The sequence below is a fragment of the Chrysemys picta genome, chromosome 22 (genome assembly GCF_011386835.1).
Source record: "Chrysemys picta bellii isolate R12L10 chromosome 22, ASM1138683v2, whole genome shotgun sequence".
Taxonomy (NCBI): domain Eukaryota; kingdom Metazoa; phylum Chordata; order Testudines; family Emydidae; genus Chrysemys; species Chrysemys picta.
The window spans coordinates 5,173,470-5,186,383 of NC_088812.1; the positions used below are offsets into that span (position 1 = coordinate 5,173,470).

General features: G+C 47.9%; 1 long non-coding RNA gene across 2 annotated transcripts; it reads left to right on the top strand.

Moving 5' to 3' along the window:
- The first annotated feature begins 3,997 nt into the window (after positions 1-3,997).
- LOC112061008 (uncharacterized) lies at positions 3,998-12,685 on the top strand. 2 transcript variants are annotated; one of them, XR_002890062.3, is made up of 3 exons: positions 3,998-4,353; positions 8,631-8,681; positions 12,542-12,685. It is a non-coding gene; the product is annotated as an uncharacterized LOC112061008 (long non-coding RNA). The 2 variants fall into 2 exon arrangements; XR_010594480.1 differs by lacking the exon at positions 12,542-12,685 and adding an exon at positions 11,151-11,280.
- The last annotated feature ends 229 nt before the right edge of the window (positions 12,686-12,914 follow it).

Genomic DNA, 12,914 nt, shown 5'->3' on the forward strand with positions numbered 1-12,914 from the left:
CTGAGTCCAGCCCCCATCCAGGCCCTGGCCTGACACTGCTTTGGGCCATCAACTCCCAAATGGCCTTTCATTCTCCCTAAAGTAGAGCATTTCCCTCTCATCCTGACAAGTAAAGAGGTGCTTGGGAGGTGCAGTTTAATCAGAAAAGGAATTGTAGTCCGGCACCGGGCTTTTTTCTGCCCCGATTTATACACCCGGTTGCCACACAGGGCTCAGTGGGGATTGTACTGGGGATAACTCAGCACGCAGTTTCAACAGTGCTTCAAGTGTGGGGCTGGAGCTATAAGCAGCCAAGTCTCATGTGAACAGCGGCTCATGTTTTGGATTATTTCAGGCTGTTTTCAAAGGTCTTTCCCACAGGGGAGGAAGAAGGTGCTGCATTCTTGAAGGGACCTTTAAAATCCCACTCAACTCTGCACTGTTTAGAACTCTCCCTGGTTCAACCTGCTGCCAGCTTGAGAGACAGCCCTGGAGATACTTGGAGCCACAAGAAAAAAAAAACACGTCCCTTTCCCCTAAATAAAAGTTTCCAGCTACTCCGGCCTTGTCAAGTGTGAGTCCATCTTCCTCCCCAGCTAAGAGGTCGCTCCCTCCCTTGCATTCTGCAGCCTGATTGCTGCTTTCCTGCTCCAGGTACGTCCCCCTCCTCCCATTGGTTTAGTTTCCTCCATATTGACACTGGAATATTGTGAATGGGCAGGAAAAGCAAATGCCACCTGCTTTTATTTTCCTTTAACTTTCCCTCCTCCCCAGCCTGGTTGTGTGTGTGCCTCTCCCTCCTCCCAGCCCACGTCTGCTGCTGATCCCTGCTGGGGAAGGGAGGAGAGGAAAAGGTGACGGTCCAAAGGGGATCCTGTGGGTCTGGGCTTAAACTTCAGAGAAGAGGGAGGCGGCGTGAAGAGGCGACTAGGAGAGAGATTGCAGGGAGTGGGACATGGCATGTGGGCAGAGGAGGGGAGGGGGCAGGTGCAGTGTGGGGATGCTCGGAACAGCTGTTCTCCCCCGGGGCCACCAGTCTGCTCCCCAGGAGGCCCCAGTGCGTTCCTTGCTTCCTCACTGAGCCAGACAAAGAAACCCCCCCTGCTGCTTTCCCTTCCCATCCCGGCTCCCCCCAGCAATCCCCAGCCCGGTTCCTCCCCCCCACCCAGCACTCCCTGAACTCCCATGCCTGGCTTTAACCCCCCAGAGCTTGGCTCCCCCTCCCTTCCCAATCCCAGCCTCTGGGTATCTTCCCCCCTCACTCTGTTCCCAGCCTTGCCTGGCCCCCCACTGCCTGGCCCGGCTCCTTCTGTTCACTCACATGCAAACTTTCATTCCTGGCCCCGTGACGCCCCAGCCAGCTCAGATCAGGGGGTGATGCAGCGCTTGAGCCACGCTGGAATGCAAGTACTGGAAGTATCGCAAGATGCCAGGGAAGTGCCGGAGCGTTCCGGTACGACTCGACCGTCGGCTCAGACATGTCTAGAAGTGCAGCGGTCACACCTCCTGGTTGCAATGTACGTACACCCTTAGCCCCCACGAGGGGCCCCCGGGTGTTTCTTGGTTCTGGGCCATGGGCCTGCAGGGCAGCTCTTGGCACCCCGGCTTGTGGCTTCAAAGGGGAAGTTTCTTTCACAAGAAGTGTCACCATCCTGCACCAGGGCGATGTCAAGAGGCTGCTGCAAGAAACCAAGGAGGGGAACTGAGCTCTGGCAGGGAGATAAGGCAGCAGACAACTGCAGGGATAAAGCAGAGAGATTGGTGCTGCATGCTGTGTTAACCCTCACAGTGCTGGGTGGATGGGGATTCATAGTATGTGGCCTCTTCTCTTCTCCCCGACAACTCCCCATTGCTCTCCCCGCCAGGGTTCTTGGTCTCCACGGCTGTCCCCTAGCAGCAGAGCATGAGATCAGCTGTGATGCGTTACCTCAGGTCCTCTGAGGCATAGTGCTGCGACCACAGTGCCTAGGGCAGTGCCAGGAACGCTGTCAGTCAGGTGCTAGAGCCCTGTCCGGCTGGCCCAGTTGGGCCCCATGACCTCTACTTCAGACATATCCAGAAGTGAGAGTCATTCCATAGCAGAGGAGGCCTCGTAGGGAGAGACCCTGCAGCAGCTAAGTTAGAAGAAATGTTGTGTTCCCTCTATTCTGGGGTCATTCAGGGCTCTGCCCAGCCCTTGGTGTAAATTAGAGCAGCCTCAAGGCTATTCTAACTTACTCTGCAACCTATAGCCTCCTGGGGAGCAGGGAAGAGATGTAGTGCAGAGGACTCTGGTCATGCCCCTGATTTGCCCTCTACTCCGGGAGCAGGGGGATGCAGGACCCGTACTCCAGCTAGCGAGGCCCCCTGCCCATGGGACGTTTACAAAGGGTGGCCATTTCTGCCCGCTTTATTCTGCTAGAGTGGCCTAAAGGGATGGCATGAAATCGAGATGGGGCACAGAGTCTGTGTTTCCCTTTCTATAAGGTGTATAGTCAGCCCCGAGCCCCAGAACAACTTCCTACTCCAGCAGGAAAGGCAAAAGTGCTAGGCAAAAAGGTCAGAGTTAGTTACCAAAACAAAATATACGCCCACAGTCTGAACTCTTGACCCTATTAGACTGGGCAACATCTAGATTGAACAGTTTTTCTCACCCTGTTGGATATTGCAGTTCATTGTACACAGATAGGTGGGTGAGGGAGAAAGGCCCAACATGTGACCACTGGGTTCCGTTTTATACCCTCCGTCCCATGTGCTTGGGGAGCACAAGTCCAGACATGTCTAGGGGGCATTGCTGAGTAGGGTTACCATATTTAAGGTTTTAAAAAAGAGGACACTCCAGGGGGCCCTGGCCCCGCCCCTTCCCCAAAGTCCCCGCCCCAACCCCGCCCCTTCCCTGCCCCAACCCCGCCCCAACCCCGCCCCCTCCCTTGAGCGCCCCGCCTTCCTCCTCCTCCCTCCGAGCCATGCAAAACAGCTGCCCGAGCGCTACTGGCTTCACGGCTTGCCGGGCAGCCCCCAGACCTCCAGACCCTGCGCCCCCGGCCGGGCGCTTCCCCAGTGCAGCCAGAGCCTGGGAGGGGAAGCGCCTGGCCGGGGCGCAGGATCTGGAGGTCTGGGGGCTGCCCGGCAAACCGTGAAGCCGGTAGCGCTCGGGCAGCTCGGCTCTTCAGATACACAGAGCTGAGGTGTCTGGGGGGAGCAGCAGCTGCCGCCGCGGAGAATCCGCCTATGGATCGCAGCCTGCCAGAGTCGCTCAGGTAAGCAGGGGACTGGGGCAGGGATGCCGGCATTTTCCCGGACATGTTTGGCTTTTTGGCAATTCCCCCAGGACGGGGATTTGAGGACCAAAAAGCTGGACATGGCCGGGAAAATCCGGACGTATGGTAACCCTATTGCTGAGTCTCCAAGCAAGGTTGAGCAGTTCCCCTGGTGTGGCCTCATGCAGGTGAGTCATTGCATTGTGGCTCCCTTGCTGGACAATGGCTGTTCATAGAATCATAGAATATCAGGGTTGGAAGAGACCTCAGGAGGTCATCTAGTCAAACCCCCTGCTCAATGCAGGACCAACACCAACTTTGGCTGTTGATGGGCTGTTTGACACCCTGCCTGGGTGTTGGTTACTTTCCTTGCTGTTGACTCTGGGGAGCGAATATCTGGTTGATTTTTTTTAACTTACAGCATGTTTTAGTGACAACCATACAACACAATTCTCATAACTTCATGTGCAGTAATGCTATACATATATGGATAGAGAAATGACTTTCAGCAGATCATAACCTTTACCCTCATATCTTACAAGGCCTGCTTTCTATATCAGATCACGATTATATAAAAATGAGGACTATAGGGGTTACAGGACGCTCCCCCAAGCTGTAGAATGTCACATGTGGTTCCCAGGAACCATCCATGAGGTTATTTAAAGCCTTCAAATCCCACTATTATTATTAGCCAGTTTCAGTTCCTGAAAGGCAAGGAGCACAGTTTCCCCTGCTACTTTCCTTCCTGTAGATTGCTGGGAGATAGTCAAGGGAGTTGGAACAATTTTGATAGTGGGAGGGGGGTGCTGCTGGTGGAAACCATGTATTTGGTGTTTGTTATTAGTGCTTCAACCTGAGGGGCGTGGCAGCACCCCTAATTCCAGCACCACTGGAGGTAGGTTTACCCTCATAACAAATGTTAGCTAGATGCTTAGAGGCCATCGTGGGCATGGGAGGTCTATCCGTCCGAAGAGAGACACAGCTGAGATAAGGCACTGTGATAAAAAGCCCCAGTAAAAACTGTCATTCAGCAAACTTCTGAGAAAGATCACACCAGGATAAAGTAGCTGCGGTTTTCTTGCCTGGTTGCAGAAGGCAGTGGCCACCATGAAGCAGCTCATCTCCCACCTTCTGGGTAAGTTTGAAAGGAATTGGGTTATTTTCTTCCAATGGGGGCTTGGCAAAAAAGAACCTTAGCTTAAGCTCCCTGGAGCAGGAAACCTCTCTTTGTTTGTTTGTACAGCTCCTAGCGCGAGGGTCCATGACCGGCTGCTGCCGTAATAATTGTGTTGGGATCTGTGTAGGGCCCTTCGCTGATGGGCATTCAGCCCAGATCTGTGCCTCTTGAAATGAACACTCGTTTTATCAATGACCTGGAAGAAAACATAAAAATCATCATTGATAAAGTTAATAAACCACCAATTCCGAGACCAGACAGGACTAGTGTGAGCATCTAGTCTGACCTCCTGTCTACATAGACCAGAGAACTACCCCCAAAATAATTCCTAGGGCCGATCTTTTAGAAACACATCCAATCTGAAACATCCAATCTTGATTTTAAAATCGTCAGGGATGGGAAATCTACCATAACCCTTGGTAAATTGTTCTAATGGTTAATTACCTTCACTGTCAAAATGTACGGTATCTTTCCAGGCTAAATTTGTTTAGTTTCAACTTCCAGCCATTGGATTATGTTACACCTTTCTCTGCTAGATTATAAAGCCCAATATTAAATATTTGTGTACATGCTTGTAAACGGTAATCAAGTCACCCTTAACTTTCTCTTCCTTAAGCTAAATAGATCGAGCTCTTTGAATATTTCACCTACACATGTGCCCCAATGCTCTAATTCTCCTGGCTCTTTTTGACCCCTCTCCCATTTATTACCACCCTTTTTGAACTGTGGGCACAGGGACTGGACACAGAATTCTAGGAGTAATTCACCAATGCCAGGTACCCAGGTAAAATAACCTCTCTGCTCCTACTCGAGATTCCCCTGTTCATGCAGCCCTGGATTGCATTAGCTCTTTCGGCCACAGTGTCACACTGGGAGCTCATGTTCAGCGGTTTGTAGAAGACGCACAGAGTGGGGGAGCAGTAAATAATGAAGAGGACAGATTACTGATACAGAGCGAGCTGGATCCTTAGGTGAGCTAGATTAAATCAAACACTCTGTGCCACAGTATGGTCAAATGTTAGGTCTAGGATGTATTTACAGGTGGGGGACTCTCTCCTGGGAAGCAGTGACTCTGAAGAAGACTTGAAGTCTTGGTGGATAATGAGCTGAACACAAGCTCCCAGGGCAGTCCTATAGTCAACTGGGGCTGACGTGATCCTTTGATGTATAAACAGGGGGATATGGAGTAGGAGCAGAGAGATTATTTTACCTCTGTATCTGGTCCTGGTGCAACAGCAGCTGGAATCCTGTCTTCAGTCCTGGTGCCCACAGTTCAAGGAGGATGTCGATAAAAGGAAACGGTTCAGAGAAGAGCTATGAGAATGGTTAGAGGACTGGAAAATGTCCCGTACAGTGAGAGACTCCAGTAGCTTATCAAAGAGCAGGTTAAGGGGTGACCTGATCACAGTCTAGCAACACCTTCCTGGGGAACAGCAAGTTGATAATAGAGGGCTCTTCAATCTAGCTGACAAAGGCTTAAGAAAACCCAATGGCTGGAAGTTGAAGACAAATGTCCAGTTTTTTTTTTAACAGTCAGGGTCTTTAACCATTGGAACAACTTGCCAAGGGTTGTGGTGGATTCTCCATCGCTGGATGTTTTTCTAAACGGGGTTATAGCTCGGCCACAGCTGTTGGAGTTGAAGCAGAAATTAATTCAGGGAAGCTCTCTGGCCCATGTTATGCAGGAGGTAAGACTAGATGATCAGTGATCTCTTCTGGCCTCTAAATCTGTGAAGATGCTGGTGGCTACGCCTGGTGTACATTTATTATGTGTCATTATTGTCTAATAAGCGAGTCCATGTGCTGCCTATCATACTGAATGCTTTGCTATTTATTGTTCCGTGTTGATTATGAATTCTTCGTTATGGCTTGTGAATCAATACGTTACTGATTACAGTTGCTCCTGGCAGATCAGAGCCCCATTGTACTAGGTGCTGTAAAGCTAATAGCAAAAGACAATTCCCGCCCCGAAGGGATTATGCTCTTTTTGGCCCCGATTCTGCAAGGAGCCCCCTATGGAGTCCGTTTGACTTTAACAGGCCTATGGATCTCCTCATATGGTGATCATCGCAGGATCGGGGCCTTAGCTACAGAGAAGGAGGGTAAAGAGAAGTGGTGGGGCGGGAGGACAGGATGAGAGGAACACAAACAGGCTGAGCTGTGTGCGTGCTTGGAGAGTCTTGTCCCTGTGGATACACACAGGTTTCCCAGGGGGTACATCAACTCATTTCGATATTTGCCTAGTTTTACAGCTGGCGAGATAAAAAGCACTAACGAAGTCAGTACAAACTAAAATTTCCTATGGACAATGACTTGTTTATACTGCTCTAGGTACTATCCCCTAATGTAAGTACAGTATTTATATTCCAGTTGATTTATTTTATAATGATATCATTACAATGAGAAAGTCAGCGATTTGTCAGTAACAGCGTGCACTGCTACGACACTTTTGTATTTTTATGTCTGATTTTGTTAGCAAGTCGTTTTTAAGCGAGGTGAACTTGGGGGTACGCACCACAAATCAGACGCCTGAAAGGGCTGCAGTGGTCTGGCAAGTTTGAGAATCGCTGTCCTCACTCATGATGCAACACAGAGAAGCCATATAACAATTGGAGGATTTAGTCAGTAAAACTTCCTTAGGACATGGGACCGTCTGGGTCACTGAATCCAGGCACCTGCTGTTGTGCATGGTCCCATCATAGACCAGAATTATATGAATGGGGCGAATTCCATCTTCAGACTAGTCGGGTTATTTCCCACCACTAGTCCTATTGGGAAACTGTTCCAGATCCTCCTTCCTCTAACGCCCAGCCATCTCGCATCCACAAGGGAAAGTACCTCATGGAATGGGCTGCAAAGTGCTGGAGGGCAAACCCAAAGCGGTGAGAGTTGGGAAAAGCCCACTGCCAAGGGTTGTGAGCACCTCTGCTTCTCCTGTGCCTGGCATTCCTGTTGTTCTATTGTAAACTGCTGAATCCGTTGGGGGTAACATAAGCTGAAAATATTTTTGATCCCGAAAGGTTTGGTCCCTTTGTTTTTAAATCATCACCATGTGCCTCGGCAGTTCTTAGTTCCAGCTGAGTGTGGAGAGGAAGTATCATGTAGCCATTCTCCGGGGCTGCTGCAGTGCAGGGAACAGAAATAAACTTCTGAGATTTCCTCCTGCGTTCCCAGCTCCAGAGGGGTTTTTGCTGAGGAGTTCGGTTTCTGATGGTGGCATCCAAAGCACGTTTCTGAGGCTCAGCTGTCAATGAAGGTAGCAGAGGGTCAGTTGATTCACAGCAGGACTGCGGCAGCAGGTTACAAGGAAGTGGCTTTCAAACTGTGTTCTGAGCTGATCTGATAAATGTGCAGTGGGGACATTGGGTGATAGGAGAAGTGAGTCACTCTCTTACAGTGTTGGTGTGGGAACAAGACAAACCTTGAGTGTCCTCACACAGACAAAACTCCTTTTCGGTTTAACGACTGAGGCCAGCTCATCAGTCGCTCTAGCTCTGCTAACGTCAATAGAGCCACACTGGTTTGCAGGCTAAGCATGACTTGATTTTTTTTTCCAATTAAAATTTTCTTGGTTGTGGGAAACTATGGAGGGGGTCAGGCCATGGGGGAAGTCAGCCAATATTCGTTTAATGACAGTAGACCTTGTAATTGTTAAAATACAAATTGTCAATATCAAGTCACAATATATAACGTAAATATCTTTAAATCAAACCGTGATAGGTTCTGAAGCAGCAATTTTCTCATTTTTCCTATCGGTCAATTTCAATTGCTATTGATGGAAATATTTTTTCATGGGTTTCCCTGTGTATGGCAAAATTGATGATTACCAACATCTAACAATAAAAATTGAATCCTTCCAACCCTATTGTTTTACAGGTCCCCATCCTCCCAAAGCGGAGAGTTTGGCCCTCTGAAAATCCCCCCAAATTGCTTTTATTATCTATAGACTACATTCCAGATGTGCTTGGAGGTCTCCACCGGTATCAGGGCCTTTCTGTGCTAGGCGCTGTATGGACACAATGCTCACCTTACAGTTTAAATAGAAAAGAAGGACCCAGGGGAAACTGAGGGGGTAAGGTCTTGTCCAAGGTCAACTGGCAGGTCAGTGATTGAGCCAGGATTAACACCCTGATCTCCCAGCCTGCTGCTCTATCCACTAGGCCACACAGCCTCCTACAGGGTAACAGCGCTAAAACCCAGTGCAGTAAGAGCAGCCCCTGTTTCTTCTTTTTCAGGCTTTTGCTGGCTCGTCTGCTTCAAGGGGACTCAATGTTTCACCAGCAATGGTAAGTTGATGCCTAGAAACATGGATAAAATACTCCAGATCCGAACCCTGGAGTGTCCTTCCAGCTTGGTGTGACGGGTTAGATCACAGAACCCCCCCGGGAGCTGCCACCTCATGTGCCAAGACTACCTCTGCCCCTGCTTTCCCTGTCAACTCGGAACCCCAGCACCCCGTCTCGCTGAGCCAGACATGCCAGTCTGCTCCAACACAGACCCAGGGTCTGAATTACTTACCCCAAAGCTGCAGACTTAACTGAAAGCAGCTTACAGAAGGGTTCTTGTCTTGAACACTTAGATGCCCAACTCCCAATAGGGTCCAAACCCAAATAAATCCATGTTACCCTGTATAAAGCTTATACAGAGTAAATTCATAATTTTTTCACCCTCTATATCACTGATAGAGAGATATGGATAGCTGTTTGCCCCGCCCCCCAGGTATTAATACATACTCTGGGTTAATTAATAAGTAAAAAGTAATTTTATTAAATACAGAAAGTAGGATTTCAGTGGTTCCAAGTAGTAACTGACAGAACAAAGTGAATTACCAAGTAAAATAAAATAAAACATGCAAGGTAGCAGAAGTACTATGTCTAATACAGTAAGAAACTGAATACATATAAGATCTCACCAGTTCCAGTAAGCTTCCTTTTACAGACAAGTCTCCTGCTAGTCTCAGTCCAGCAATCACTCACACCCCCTGTAGTTACTGTCGTTTGTTCCAGTTCCTTTCAGGTATCCTTGGAGTGGAGAGGCTCTCTTTAGCCAGCTGAAGACAAAATGGAGGGGTCTCCCATGGGCTTAAATAGACTTTCTTTTGTGGGTGGCGACCCCCTTCTCTTTCCTATGCAAAGTCCAGCTCCAAGATGGAGTTCTGGAATCACCTGGGCAAGTCACATGTCCATGCCTGACTCACGGTGTTTACAGGCCGAAGCCATTGCCCACATGGTATATTGAATGTCTCCAGGAAGACTTCTTATGTGGATTGGAGCATTCCAAGATGCATTGTTCCTTAAGTGCTTCTTCATAGGGCACTTAACTTTACAAATTTCTTTCACCAGGAACTGACCAAATGCTCTACTAAGGTTATTTAGAAATCAAGCCAGGACATGGCCAATATTCATAACTTCAAATATAAAAATGATACCTGCATACAAATACGATTAATCGATTCAGTAGATCATAACCTTTACATAGATATGTTACATGGCATATGTAGCACAGAACATATTCCAGTTATGTCATATATATTCATAAGCATATTTCCATAAAGCCTTATGCGGGGGCGCCGTCACACTTGGATCCCCAGAAATGTGTATCTTATACTGCTCAGTAGACCCTTGGACAGTATAAGCCCATAGAGAGTTCGACTGTCCAACAAAGGGTAATATTTATGCACCAGCCTTTGTTATCTCAACAAGTTATCTCCCAAATACTTCAATGAAATTAAATGGTTTAAATAAAACAATAAAACATGTTTATTAATGAGAGAGAGAGAGAAAGAGATTTTAAATAGTAAGGCTCAAAAGTCAGAAATTGGTTACAAAAGAAATAAAAAGAGAAAACCTCAAGCTAATTCCAAAACATTACCAAGCTAAATAAGATTTGAAGCCAACATGCTTCACACCACACCAGATGCTGCAGGTGGATCTCAGTTCACAGGCTGGATTTCCTTTCATTCTGGGACCACTCCCCTTAGTTCAGTGTTTTTCAAGGACTCATTGATGTTATAAGCAGAGAGAGATAAGGTAGACAAGGGAGGGGATTACAGGCATTATTGTCCCATCTTTACATGCCAATCCTTGTGTGCTGGAAATACCCTTGCTGGGTCCTGTGGGCAGGCAGTATGTGAGCGCCAAACTGTCTTTCAGCTGATTTGTACATTTCCTGTTGAGAACTTCTCAGTTGGTGAATCTCTGGTTAACCAGGGGATGATTGTTTAACATGTGGCTGGCTTGCCAGTGTGTTCTTGTCTCTGAGGAACTGGCTTATGAATACTACACAGGAATTACAAAATATTTCAGTAATAATCCTACAGGAAAATCTCATAATTTCACATATAGTGTTTGTTAAACACATTTCAGAAGATAATAATATTCATCAGATTACGAGTTTCCAAATGATACCTCACAGGGCATACTTTGCACAAAATAGACCATAGGCATATAAAAGTGGTGCATATGGGCTACAGGGTGTCACAGCTACGCTTCCCACGTCCTCCTGTTTCCCTGGCTTCAGGGGACAGGGATGGAGGCCTTTTCTTGATCCTTTCCCTGATGTCTTGAGAAGAGAGGCCAGCTGCCTTGGTCCTCCCACCTCTGCCACCTGCTCTGGTAGGTCCACACTTTCTCCCTTGCTGCATTGTTAATAAGGTTAATAAATGAAAGTGAACCACATAGAAGAAGTCAAACAGAAGGTGCAAACGGTTATCCGTTGCTCTCTTTCAATGTCATAGTTCCTTCTTGCTTTCACAGTCAACAGATGTCAGGATTCGAGTACTTGTCCTGCGTTTGCAAAATGTGAAAATGTTCCTGGGGGCTACCACTGCACCTGCAATCACGGGTTTGCATCTAGTTCTGGGGAGGAACACTTCACTGATTCAACAGTGAAATGCATCGGTGAGTATCGACTCCGGAGCCCAACACAGTGAGAGGGAACTCTGTAATGTGTTGAGTGTAATGTAGGTTGCTCTAATGCCATTGGACCAGTTCTTGCATTTGCCAGAAGAGTTATGGATCAGTGCACTCTACTGACCGGTGAGCATGCTGCAATGATTAAGGGTACGTCTACACTTCCATCGAGCTAGCATGCTAACAATAGAGGGTAGTCAAGCAGGTGGCAGTGGTAGGATGGAACTTGGCCTGGAAATGTGTGTGTGGCAGTAGGGTGGGGAGACAGATCTCTCCAGGCAACAGGGGGAAGATAAGAGTGTGTGGGGATAAGGCTGAAGGAGTCAAGCTTGGGTATGAGCACACAGATGAGTCTGTGCCCACTAGTGGACACTCCCCTCCAGGGACTGGAATGGGAGCCAAGATTCCAGCTCTTCTGAGTCCCCACCCAGCATCTGGCCAGGTTTGGTTCCGTCAGTTCTGCATGACTCCCTAGGCGTGGATGAGTGTCTCAGCAGGAAATCTTGCCCTTGCCAGGCCACTCACACCATGACCTTTGTAGTTACTTTATGCTTGTAACGATGGCCATGCATTGAGCTCTGGAGTCAAGATCTTTATGGACAGGAACGTAACCAGAACCTTCAAAATTATTTCTTGCTGCTGCTGGTGGTGGACATGGATTTTAAGACAAAATGGTGACCCTAGCAGGGGATTAGTCTGTTTCTGGACTAAAACTCACTGTAGCCTGTCCACAGGATCAGAACCTCCCTACAAGAGCTAGGGATGGGAAGAAACTGCTCTGGGACAGGGATAATAATAATAATCCTACAGAAAAATCTCATAATTTCACATGTAGTGTTTGTTAAACACATTTCAGAAGATAATATTCATCAGATTACGAGTTTCCAAATGATACCTCAGAGGGAATACTTTGCACAAAATAGACCATAGGCATATAAAAGTGGTGAATATGGGCTACAGGGTGTCACAGCTACGCTTCCCACGTCCTCCTGTTTCCCTGGCTTCAGGGGAGAGGGATGGAGGTCTTTTCTTGATCCTTTCCCTGAGAAGAAAGGCCAGCTGCCTTGGTCCTCCCACCTCTGCCACCTGCTCTGGTAGGTCCACGCTTTCTCCCTTGCTGCATTGTTAATAAGGTTAATAAATGAAAGTGAACCACATAGAAGAAGTCAAACAGAAGGTGCAAATGGTTATCCGTTGCTCTCTTTCAATGACATAGTTCGTTCTTGCTTTCACAGTCGACAGATGTCAGGATTCGACTACTTGTCCTGCGTTTGCAAAATGTAAAAATGTTCCTGGGGGCTACCACTGCACCTGCAAACGCGGGTTTGCATCTACTTCTGGGGAGCAAAACTTCACTGATCCAACAGTGAAGTGCATCCGTGAGTATTAGCTCTGGAGACCAGCTAAGTGAGTGGGAACTCTGTAATGGGCGAGAGTCATGGAGGTTGCTGTAATGCCATTGGGATCAGTTCTTGCACTTGCCAGGAAAATTATGGATCAGTGCACTCTACTGACCGGTGAGCATGCTGCAGTGATTAAGGGTACGTCTACACTTCTATCGAGCCAGCATGCTAACAATAGAGGTGCAAGAGGTAGGATGGAACTGGG